Source organism: Mytilus trossulus, chromosome 6 (assembly GCF_036588685.1).
Source record: "Mytilus trossulus isolate FHL-02 chromosome 6, PNRI_Mtr1.1.1.hap1, whole genome shotgun sequence".
NCBI lineage: Eukaryota > Metazoa > Mollusca > Bivalvia > Mytilida > Mytilidae > Mytilus > Mytilus trossulus.
This window is the reverse complement of record NC_086378.1, coordinates 68,779,618-68,790,568: the sequence shown is the minus strand read 5'-3', so window position 1 is coordinate 68,790,568 and position 10,951 is coordinate 68,779,618. Positions and strand designations below refer to the sequence as shown.

The following is a 10,951-nucleotide window of genomic DNA, read 5'->3' as shown; positions in this document are numbered from 1 at the left end:
CTATTAAAATTTTGGATAACAATGATAAGGTCATGATAATATAAACACACCAGAAATAATAAAAACTGAGAAGTCTTTTTTATCCTTAATTTGAAATAATTTTTATTTCTTGGTATTAAATATATTTGAACATCTTTATATTACCCCTTACATATCCTCGACAAATACTAATCTGCTTTTTAACACTATGGGTTTTAGTAATCTATTTCATTCATAATTAATATATACAATACAAATAAATGATAAAATCTGTTTTGTTTGGGCTGATTAAAAGAATTTGACAAGTTATCGCCCCTGATATCATGAACATTGTACAATGAAGTCCATATCTTAGTTTGATATCAGAGTCCTGAATACGTTTTATATCTCTGGACATCTTTACTGACTGGCATAGCTTCAACTGAATTCAGATCAGGATTCATATCTTTTCGCACCCATATTGAAAAATGTTTTGCTTAGATTTGATAAAAATATCATTGGAAACTTAACTTTATTAAATTTAAATTATTTATTCCTGATATTGTCATTATCTCTGTTGATGTCGATCTTTAAGTATTTGATATTTTATGAGACATCCCAACAATAGATTACATGTGAGCATTTATATATTGGTTTGGTGCATATTAGTATTGTTTGATTTTTTTCTTTCTTAATTTTGATGTGAAACTTTAATATCCTTTTTACTTTATAGATTTTATCACAAGGCTATACTAAGATTAAATATAAAACGCAGATCAATAACAAATGATTCTGCATTTTGTAAATATACCAAAGAATTACTGGATCTTAAAATAGATATGCGTTCAACATTTACATAAAATAAGATTTATATCATTTATAATTTAAGTATAGAATTGTACTTTTGAAACTAATTATATAGATGTAGAATGAATGTTCAAATAATTAAATGTTCAATTTCTAGATCATGTTTTAATACTAAATGCACAAATTCTCTGTCTGTGAATAAAGAGATAGTATGCCGAAATTGTAAAAAAAAAGTTATCTCTAGAGGCTGTATCAAAATGTACGTATAATCTTATCAGTTCCGAAGTATTGATCGCTGTTGCACTATATCGTCGTAGTCTAACAGTTCACAGACAGTGTTATTAAACAATGGAAAAAGTTATTGTCTACATAGAAAATTGCCTTGATCCACATTCGACAAGCGTCCTCAACACCCCCTAGTAAATGAGTTTGTGTCTTAAATAACACTGATATATATAAGTATAATTAACTAAATGTTTTTATCATAGGGAATTCAGCATAGCCAGAAATTAGTAGTGCTTTTTTAATTAATAGTCATGTAAATGATAATTGTACCACGTGATAATAGTTTGAACTGGACTGGCTTGATATCATTAAAATATTTAAAACACGGATATTATAAGTTGCCCGTCACAGAGTCCTTGTTTATAATCACTTCGATATTTCCGTAAAGAAAGTTGTCAGGGGGTCAAGATCAAAACTATGAACGCGAATTTAGTGATTTTTTCGCTTTTTTGTGAGTTTATTCCTCTTGAAATAGGGGCATTTTCACTTAACGTGGGAACCTAGATTTCAACGACTACACATACAAGGTTTGGGCTTTCTTATTCTTTGGACATTCAAGTTTCAAATTTCACCCCGGCAACCTGTTTTTCTAATGAACTTGTTAGCCAATTTTCAACACGAAGTTTGCAAATTTGACGTTTCAGCCATTTTAGCCAGTATTTTGTACTGCAATGATAAACGCCTCTCGCTTCAATTTTTAAAATAGCTTAGGTACCTTAATTTTTGCAACAGCAGTCATTATGTTTTGTTCAAATGGTGTGTATTGCTGTGAATATTTATTTGTTTGTCCCGGCAACCTGTCTATCACTTAAATTAAAGTTGAAATAGACATTTTTTCAAAAATTCCCTATCATTTCAATATAATTTCCGTGACCCGTATCCGATTTCATTAGTATAATATTCAAATAAGCAAAGTGGCGTTGATTTCTGGATATGGGTTAAGTTGCTTTAAAAATATTATGTATTTATGTTATAATAGTATTTTTCATTTCACTTCCACGAGATAATTGTCATGATTTTAGCATAAGATCTTTATGTTTGTAGAATTGGATTGTTACATTTGAAGCATTGAATTGTTACATTTGTAGCATTGAATTGTCATATTTGTAGCATTGAATTTCGATGTATGTAACATTGCATCATTGTGTTTGTAGCATTGAATTGTTACATTTGTAGCATTGAATTTCTATGTTTGTAACATTGGATTATATGTTTGTTGCATTGCATTGTTATGTTTGTAGCATAAGATTGCTATGTTTGTAACATTGAATTGTTAAATTTGTAGCATTAAATTTCGATGTATGTAGCATTGCATTGTTGTGTTTGTAGCATTGAATTGTAATGTTTGTTGCATTGCATTTTTCTGTTTGTTGCGTTGCATTTTCTGTTTGTAGCATTGCACTGTTATGTTGGTTGTATTGCATTTTTCTGTTTGTAGCAGTGCATGGTCGTGCTTGTAGCATTGAGTTGTGGTGTTTGTAGCATTACATGGGTTGTGTTTGTAGCATTGCATGGTTGTGTTTGTAGTATTTAATTTTTCTTTTTGTTGCATTGGATTTTCTGTTTGTATCATTGAAATGCTATGTTTATACATGTAGCATTGCATTGTTCTGTTTGTAGCATTGAATTTTTATGTTTGTAACATTGCAATTTTCTGTTTATTGCATTGTAATTATCTATTTGTAGCTTTGAATTTCTATGTTGCATTGCATTGTTGTGTTTGTAACATTGCATTGTTGTGTTTGTAGTATTGAATTGTTGTGTTTGTAGCATTGCTTTTTTGTGTTTGTAGCATTGAATTGTAGTGTTTGTAGCATTGTTATTTTTAAAGCATTGGATTTCTATGTTTGTAACATTGAATTATTATGTTTGTAACATTGATTTGTTACAATTTTTGCATTGCATTGTTATGTTTGTAGCAATGAAATTTTTGGTTTGTAACATTGAATAATTATATTTGTAGCATTTAGCATTGGATTGTTATATTTGTAGAGCTGGATTGTTATATTTGAAGCATTAAATTGTTATATTTGTACATTGAGTTTTTATATTTGAAGCATTTGATTGTTCTATTTGTAGCATAGGATTGTTATATTTGTAGCATGTGATTGTTGTATTTATAGCATATGATTGTTATATTATTTGCATTTATTTGATATATTTGTAGCATTTTATTGTAGTATTTGTAGCAATAAATTGGTACATTATATTTGTAGCATTAATTGTTACATTTGTTGCATTACATTGTCATATATGTAGCATTATGTATTATTGTTATAAAGTGTTTTGGTCTCCTTTAAAAGGTTAACGTTAAAATTTGTTAATCTGCTTTCTTATATAATGATAATACACCTGGCATGTCAATCCATGAGTATGACTCACAAATTGGTCTTTCTTGATATCTTTTTCACTTAATACCGAAACGTTTGTAGACTATGTTGATTTACTTGATGTCGCAGATGTTAATACAGAAATAAATTAATATATTATACTTCACATCTTGGCTTACTACTAGAATTTCACATTCGGACAGGCTGAGAATTAAAATTTACTTAACAAGAGATTCATTCAACTTCCCCTTGTTAACTTTCCATTTCTGATAGCAATATTCTAGCATCGCGTATACGTCATTTTCTTGATGATCGTGACGTTTTCAGCAAAGGGTTTCAAGTTGTAAAGTTACAATCAATGATCCAGTAACTGTTATTAGAGGGGAGAACAAGACTATGCCTATGTAAATTTGAAAATTTAACCATGTTGGGCTAAATTTGTTACAAATCATGTATTATAAATACATATATTGTTGTTATTTATATTGTATACAGTAATTCATGCTCTCGATCGCCCTTGTGTGAATTAATTTCAACGAAACCAAAGACATGTTTAGTCACCAGACTCTCGCGTTTTCTTGGTTAAATGTCAAAGACTTGTTATTCTAATTCGAGAAATAATGAAAAGACTTGTAAAAATTATAATTTTATTGATAAACGAAATGCTATACCATAGATTAATTAGATATAGGAAGATGTGATGTGAGTGCCAATGAGACAACTCTCCATCCAAATAAAAAAAAAAAAAAAGTAAACCATTATAGGTCATTAACTCAATTCAGTAGCCTTTATAAAACGATTTTTTATATGTATAATGAAACTTAATTCCTGTTGACAAGAATTTTTTATATCATCAGATTATGTGTAATTTTATCCACTTATCTTGAATGATATCAATCAAGATTTTATGATATTATATCAGTTTAAATTAGAGATAAACTTTATATCTTTTAAAATATCTTTGTCCTCGTTTATTTAAGTATGGTGGTGTCTGGATATGAGAACTAAACGTCCGTTCTGATCTAAATTCTGTAGATGAAAATATGAGATTTCCCATGACTTTCGTTTAAATATAAAGCTTGAAATATTGTTTTGCCGATTAAATCGTGTTCGTTTATTTCAAATACAGTCAAGGAAGAAAATTCAGTACTCGTTGTCAAGCAGTGGTAAATAGCAGCTAAAAAAAACGGCCGATACTAAGGGATATTCAAAACGAAACAATATAGAAATAAGAAGATGTAGAATGATTGCCATCTCTTCACAACAACCAAATTAACTGTTAACAAAACTTTGATTTTTTTTTAAACTAAGGCTTTTCTACCTCAGGAATAGATACATGTAACCTTAGCTGTATTTGGCAAAACTTTTAGAAATTTTTGGTCCTCAATGTTCTTCAACTTCGTCCTTTTTTTGGCCTTTTATAACATTTTTTATTCGAGCGTCACTGATGAGCCTTTTGTAGACGAAACGCGCGTCTGGTGTTAATATTAAATCGTATTCCTTTTATCTATGATGAGTTTATTTACATAGAAATTAACAACTATAGGTCATCGTATAGCCTTCAACAATGAGAACAAGTCAAGATCAATTGCCGATGCCATTGAATAAAAAAAAACGGTAAGACAAACAAGTCTGCAAACACTACAAAGCAATTTTAAGTCTGAGTAAAACGGGTGATATCTTGTGCTCCGGAAGGGTAGGCCGATCTGTTCTACTACTGATACTATAGTTACCTTGTACGTTAAACTTTGATGATGAGTCTCATTCGACGATTTTACAACTGAGTAATAGAAGACGGGCTTGTTGTAAAAAATAAGAACTGTGTATTTATATGTATGTGGTCATCTGAGACACAGACGCCCGATAACGGTCAACCAACTCCTGAGGGCGTCCAAAAATATAAGGGATTAGTTCAAATTTACCACAGTTGAAATGTCAGAATTTTTCAGAAAACATTGTCTCTGACTTCTATGTTATTTCAAGTTTTGTGCATGGAAACTTAACTGAATAAACAATAGTTTCATATAAATCATGCATATTACAGGAAATGAAATTTGTCATGGTATTCCAATGGCGATTCATCAATGAACATGGACTCCCACAGTGGTTTCAATTGTTCAAACGCTAAATGATCTAATATTACTTTTTTAAAATACGCAGCGACATTAAGGTGGTTTTCCCGCAAAACAGAATAAAAAATAGTGCAGGAGTTATTTCCCCTATCTAGATCAGAATGTGTAATGGCGGGCGACTTTTGACGTTGCAGACACAGTAACAAATGTAGCAATAGGTAAGGTACGCGTATCGCATGAATGATGAAATATATGTCATATGGTGTCTTTTTTCATATTATAATGTATTATCACATCAAGCAATGGATATAATTTGAGTGAAAGCTGTATTTATCGAAAAAAAATATCAAGCGGAGTTTAAGCTCCGCCCACCTGTTTACCTTATTTGGAAATTCAATGTAGTTGCGAAGCTTGCAGTTTGCAAGTTGGTTAATTGAAAATAACTGAAGTAGCCGTGCACTTGTCAGTTGAGATTATAACGACCTGGTTGAAGAAACTGATGAGAACAAATGGAAAATTTATTCAATATGATCCAATGTCAGGACAAAACACGACTTAGGTGTAATTTATCGCTTTCAGGTATTACAATCTAGAGATATATATCTGATAATATGCCCTTTATGGGCCCTGTAATTTGGGAAATAAAAATATTCTATTCTATACTAAAATGCAGAGGGCATGGCTTGTGCACTAAGAGATCAGATTAAGGTTCCACTAAAGTCAAAATATAGGACACCTCATAAACATCTAATCTTTGCCTGTATTTTTCAACCTATAATGAATAAAGTCATAAACTATGAGAACATATTTACGGTGTCTTTCGTATTAAAATGATGAGAATTGAAATGGGAAATGTGTTAAAGAGACAGCAACCCAACTATAGAACAGACAATAGCAGAAGGTCACGAACTTGTTTTCAGACGTTTTATCTTCTATGTTTCGTGTTTAGTAGGATGTCTTGATGTGTGCTTCATGTTTCCCCTTATTTATTTTCCATGTTTCCTGTCATACTCTTTAATTTCTCGTGCTTTTGACATACATCATGTACATGACATATTATTTTTATATATATAATAATAATTATTAGTATTAAAATTAAATAGTCACTGCATTCACTTTCCCTCTAAAATTAGAGTACATGAATGATATCTAATATCTGAACTGTGTCCCTGTTCAGTGTTCAGCTATATATATCCCCAGTAAACAGAATCGAGCCATAATGGTATTTGTAAAATTTTCATTGCGAGACCTCATGTCCAAGAGGCAGGGAAAAAAACACTTGTAATAAAGCTGTGTATTCTGTTATAACAGACAATTGTGTACAAGCATGAACAGATGCAAATCATATCATTTATTAAATGGAAAAGGCCACAGCCTGTTTAGAAACGGTCAATTTTGACGGTATATTAAAGTCAGTCTGTCTGTCTGTTCCAGAATTGAATATTTTTCGTCGCATCTTTCTCAGGAAAATAACAAGGACTTCTAAAATTTGGTTTGAGGGTTTATATGAGTCAGCAATACCGTGTGATGCTTTTTCATATTCACCACTCAACAAATTCCTGTGTACCTTAAAATTCTTAAAGTGTATGGGGGTATCAAAAGTGATCAGTAGCTTACAGATTCACTTGTTTGCTTTATATTATTTTATATTTGTGTGGGGGAGGGGGCTGGCTATTGTGAGCAGTGTTCTCAGCACTTCTAGTTAATCATAAAAATTACATTTAGACGAGCAAAAATTAGCAACATGCATATCCTGGGTTCATTTAATTTGCATTAATATAAACATTAAAATGTTTAATCCCGCTGCAAATGTTTGCACCTGTTCTAAGTCAGGAATCTGATGTACAGTAGTTGTCGTTTGTTTATGTATAGTGTCTCTCGTTTCTTGTTTTTTATATAGATTAGACAGTTTGTTTTCCTGTTTGAATGGTTTTACACTTGTAATTTTGGGGCCCTACATTTGTATATAGCTTGTTTATTGATGTGAGCCAAGGCTCCGTGTTGAAGGCCATACATTGACCTACATGTATAATGGTTTACTTTTATAAATTGTTATTTGGATGGACATGATATAGAGTTGTCTCATTGGCACTCACACCACATCTTCCTACATTGTATTTCTATTGTATGGCAAAAGTGATTTCTTTATTTTAAAAAATATATGATTCATTATCATGATTATACATGTTACAATGTATACACAGGTTCATACTATTTTTGACATACATGACATATAGCTCTGTAATTTTTTTCACTACTTGTACATCTTTGGATTTTAAATGTTTGGCTTTGAGCGTTCCTGATGAAGGTAAATCCAGACTCGGCCAGAAAAGTGCTATGGACGCATGAAATTATTGAACGTGTTGTTTTCAAATTTTCATGCTCCTTTATTTTTAAAAAAAAGTATATAATTACATAATTACATTCTCTTTTTTTTTTTAGGTCACCTGACAATAACAGGATTGAGGTTACAGTATGCCATTCAAGCTGTGATGAAATATAAAGTAATGGTTTGAATTTGGAGAGCTGCATTACATATATTATAGACAGGTAAATTGTTTTATCCTGCAATTATCTAACTATTGTACATGTACAATGGGACGACTCCTGAAGGGTTCCAAGTTAAACAGAAATTAAAAACTATATGTCATCATTTAGGCCTTATGGCCTTCAACAATGAGAAAAACACATTCTGCCACATTGTCTTCTCTATAAGGGCGCCAAATCATAATATTAATAAACCTGTTGAAGGAGAAAACTGATGGCCTCATTTATGTGAGAAAAAAGTGAATGACCAAATCACTACTTTCCTTTAAAATTCTGGACCCAAATTTTTTTACAGTGTAATTTCATCCCCGACTTGCAATTTGAGGCATTAAACATGGAAAAATAAATTTGGAAGGGGTATAAAAATTAATGGCAAGAAACCCACTGTCAACACTAGGGACTATATTTGTGAACAACAAGGGACGACAATGGTTGTCTCGGACCATGTAGCTAAATTTTCTTGTGGATTACTGATATTGATCATGTTGATATTGAAGTATTCCTGTCATTGTTCACATTTGGAAAAGGAGATACGATACAAAATAATGAAGTTCAACATAATATTTAAATATTTATTACATAGTGCGCCTTATTAAAATGTGTTTGGAAAATTTATTTTTTGTTCAAATGTTGAATGAAGACATTACTACTGGTAAAAAAGGACGAGAATTATTCTTTTAGCATTTTAACAGTACTTTTTTGAAGAAGTATGTTTGCACTAATTTTGATTACTTTTCTTATATTGAAAATTTCATTTGATATATATACATTTGTTTGTACATTGTACTTGTATTACATGTATTATATTTGCATTTTCATATTTCAGGGATGAAGACTTGCAGTCAGACACCAGTTAAAAGTTACTTATAACTCATCATGGCCATTATGGAAGATCTGATTAAAATTTGTTTAGAAAGCCACCAAATATGTCCATGAAAAATAGAAAAATGACAGCAATTCTACATAATGCACCGTACTTAGTAGAAGCATTGACTGTTTCAAAACCAAATGAATTGGAATTTAGTGTATTGATGCTGAAAGAGAGAGGAATATTATTTATTGGACAATTTAACTTCTTTTTCATCATTATTGAAGTTGATGTATACCATCTTAAAGAGTTTTTACTTCAGTTAAAAGGAATACCAATATACATAATAAAGGCAGTTTGGAGATTTGTGAATATTCTTAAAATAGGAGTTTCAAAAAGGATTTCAGTTCAAATATTGTATTTCATGGATGTCAGAAATGTAATTTTATGTCTCTTTCATGAAATGTTTTTAAAAATCTGCAAGACGAGTGAGAGATCTACAGATAGACATGATATTCAGTTGAACTGTAAACATGGTAAAGGGGAATTTTGAAATATTCATTTATTAGACTTCTATGAGTGTTTTGTTATTTTTATGGCAATTACAGGAAACCGATGTAAAAAGTAATTCAATATAGATATTAATCCTACCAGAAAACCTACAGATATCAGATGTACATTTCAGACATATACAAATTACATCATGTACATTGTACATGTACAAATGTAAGCATGCAATTCACTGATGCACCACCTATGTAGTTACATGTACATGTAATTATAAAAGTAAGAATACGACATACACGACAGATGATTGCCGATGAAACAACTCTCAATCAGAGAACAACTAGTCCTATACATGTATTAGCCACCAGAGAACAAGAAAATCATATTTTGTCATGGTTTATATTTCAATCTCATTTCATAACACAGACTATACAGGTTAACAAAATGTTCAAAAGCATTATAAAGTGTTTTGATTGCAGTTGTTGGTCATATTGATGTTGGCCTTCAATACTGAGCAAGACCTCTGTACAAATGTACAAATGTAACATCCACAGAATGTTTGAACCAAAAATTGTTGGATATTTTTCTTTGCTTGCATTTATCATGTACAAATGTAGCTGCTCTTTTGTACATATGTACATTTACATACATGTTCATATGCATTTAATTTTCTACTGGTATACATGGTATACTTGGAAACTTGTGATTGAATATTTCCACAGTATAAAAAATTCTTATACATGTATCTAGCAAGATTAGCAAATGATGTTAGACATACATGTACCGCATTATATTACCATATGCATACATAAAACATTTTACATGTACATTTGTATGGCAATGAGACAGCATTCCCAACACACAGACAGAAGTTACTTTCTATATATTTTAAATTTGAATGTATCATACATGTAATTATGTAGTACAGCTAGAATTTGATTAAAAAAAAAGATGATGTGGTATAATTGCCAATGAAGTTTTGATTAACAATTAAGTTGTGTTATTTTTTGTGATTGGGTCAGGTAAAGATTAACCCATGATTTTTGGTAGGCAGTACATTGTAGTTCTATAAGCGTTAACATGGTTAACACGTACATACATTGTATCATTTTATGAGTTTCCGTCTGACTATTTTGTCCTTTCCCCTATATTATGGAAATCGATTCATTCTGATTGATCTGACACTTCGGGATTGTGGTTATGTATAAATTATATTAAGTTAGTTATTTCTGTATTTAGATGTATATTCTGGTACATAAAATTTCTTCTATTAGGCCAGTTATTATATTTTTAGTTTTACGAAATTTTTTCGACAAAACCAATGGGTAGGAGGACGAAAAAAAAAAAGAAAAAAAAACTGCTGCTGCTGATTTTTTTTTATACCAACCGTCAATATCAAATTTTTTTTTTTTATTTCACCAGGAGATTTTCTACTAGTGTAACAACTATTTTTTTTTTCTTGACAAGGTCTGAATTGAAAATCAATGTGCAACAACTTACTAAATCACCAAGAGCATAAATTTAGATTCTTTCATGCAGTTATGAACTAAAATTTGTTTTTTTTGCATGAAAAACACTGGGTCAGAGGAGAAAAAAAAATAAAAATCAACATTTTTTATTTTATTTTTTTTCCTATT

The 10,951-nt window shown here is 30.6% G+C and overlaps 1 long non-coding RNA gene across 1 annotated transcript; it reads left to right on the top strand.

Annotated features, from left to right (window-relative positions):
• Positions 1 to 5,590: 5,590 nt before the first annotated feature.
• On the top strand, positions 5,591 to 9,381 carry LOC134723702 (uncharacterized). The gene is made up of 3 exons (XR_010108163.1): positions 5,591 to 5,670; positions 7,895 to 8,002; positions 8,826 to 9,381. It is a non-coding gene; the product is annotated as an uncharacterized LOC134723702 (long non-coding RNA).
• Positions 9,382 to 10,951: the final 1,570 nt, after the last annotated feature.